Raw genomic sequence first — 2,500 nt, 5'->3', positions numbered from 1 at the left:
CAGAGGATTTTCACCGCACAATTTTAACCTTAAGACAAATCCGGGAGAAAAAAATTCAATTTGAAACTCTTATAAATCCATTCTTACACAGTGGGTTATCTCCAGCTGACAATGCCATCGTTCGCCCGAGTTGATAAGAACTCAATCCAACATTAAACGAAGGAAACCCACAAATAAAATTAGCCCCGGCCATCACAGTCTAAAAAAAATTAACACGCTCTAATCAAGCGTCATTAAAAGGCATCAAACTGAGCTTTATCCTTCTTTCACTTTTTTTCTCGACACAATAGCTTCCATATTCCTTTTTTTTCCCTTTTTCTGTAATACAAAATTAATTTTCTTCATTTTTCCTTGTGTTCAGATGAACGTCGCCTCGCTTTGCCAAACACTCACACAAAGCAATCCAGATTGTTCTCATACAGAGTTCCCCAATGGTGGAACAAACTACCTTCCACTACCAGATCAGGAGAATCTCTCACTATCTTTAAGAGACTCCTGAAGACAGAGCTCTTCAAAGAGCACTTACTCTCCTAACACCTCTAACACACTAACTACTTCTAACCCCATTTCCTTCTTCCCCTTCTTCACTTCTCTATCCCTTTATTTCCCTTCGACCTCCTTTAAGCCCTATCTAAAAATGGTTTATCTTAATTTCTGTTACTTTTGTACTTCATTATTGTAAGTCGCTTTGGACAAAAGCGTCTGCCAAATGTAATGTAATGTAATGTAATGTAATGTAATTTCAGGGCATGCATTTCAAAAAAAGGTACATCTTTTACTTCTTTTTACTCCCAAATACTGTATAAGCATTAAACAGCTGAGAGAATTCTGCATGGAGGAGTGGGAAACACCTTCCAGCTGTCAGTCTTAGAGATCTCTAATCAAGGGTTATTTAAAAGGTTTAAAACTGGCCTCTTAGTTGATTTATTTAACCCTTTTCCACCACAGTACCTTGCAAATATTTTTTTGTGAATTTATCTTTTTTTTCTATGCATTGAGATGATTCAATTTCAGGACAAGCATTAACAAAAAGATAAACTTCCCTCTTGCATGGACCACTACACTGAAAGATAGTTAAACTTAAAGCACTCTAATCAAGCATTGTTAAAAGGCAACATTTATTTTTTTTTTTTCATTCTTATACAATATCTTCATTTTTTTCCTGTTTTCTTTTCTAAAACAACTGAGAAAATTCTGAGAAAACACAGAGGAGGGTTTGTGCAGATTGTGATGGGAAATACAATTTCTCAATTTTTCCCTATGCATTTGGATTATTTAATATCAGGACATGCATTTAAAGGGGTACTTTTCTCTCTTGCTCCAAATATAAGCGTCAAACAGCTGAGAAAATCCTGCATGGAGGAGTGGGAAAAACTTTCTCCCAGCTGATCTCAAACACTGGTAGATGTTTAACCCTTGTGTGGTGTTCATATTTTTGTTACTCGTTTACTTTGTTACTTGTATTTAATTCAGCAAAATTAAGCAATTTTACATTAAAATGCTTTACACATGCTTGCTTCACCTAAATTGCAAGCAATATAAACAGATTACATGGTTAATATTTGCCCTTTACCTTTCTTATGTTACATTTCTTTTAAAAAGTGCTAATAATACGTTTTTTATTAGTTTTTTAATAAAATGTAAAAGAAAATGAATTAAACTCAAGATATGAGTAGAAAATTTGTTTAGTTTCAAATTTACAAATGAAGCAATGTTTATTAGCCCTTGGCCAAACATACTGTATGTAATATAAATGTGTAGGGGGGGGGGGGGGGGGGGGGGGGGGTGTACAGTGTGTGTTTATCGAAAATGTGTTTTTCACAAAAAATGAGCCAATGCCAACGAGTTTGATTTGGAACAAATATTTTTTGTATCATTTAATGAAAAATGAAAACGGGTCCCATAGACCCCAACACCACACAAGGATTAAAATCAGAATTGCAAAATTAGCACACTCTGATCAAGCATCATTAAAAGGCATAACTCGAACTAACATTCTGAGGAGGCTGTGATGGAGATACTGTACAACATATAAATTTTTCCCCATGTGTTCTAATGATTTAATTTCAGGATAAAAACGTAGATTTCCCTCTTTCCCTCAAATATAAGAATCAGACAGCTGAGAGAATCCTGCATGGAGAAGTGGGAAAAACTTTGTCCAAGTTCACCTCAGACACTGGTCACAAAATTAACACGCTCTGTTCAAACATTGTTAAAAGACTTCAAACTAGGCCTTCAGCTTTTTTCTTTTTTGCCTTCTTTCCACACGGTATCTTCTAGACTCTCCGTTTTTTTCCGCCCGAGTGTGTAGCGAACAAACACTCTGAGGAGGCTGTGATGGGAAATACAATTTCTCAATTTTTTCCCCCATGCGTTGGGATGATTTAATTTCAGGACATGCATTTAAAAAGGTACATTTCTCTCTTGGATGGATTTTTCTTTTTCCCAGCCCAAATATATAGAGGGACGGATATATAGGTCAGAGACCCTAACGCCTTAT

Source organism: Astyanax mexicanus, chromosome 3, assembly GCF_023375975.1.
Source record: "Astyanax mexicanus isolate ESR-SI-001 chromosome 3, AstMex3_surface, whole genome shotgun sequence".
NCBI classification, from domain to species: Eukaryota; Metazoa; Chordata; class Actinopteri; order Characiformes; family Acestrorhamphidae; genus Astyanax; species Astyanax mexicanus.
This window is presented reverse-complemented; position numbering follows the sequence as displayed.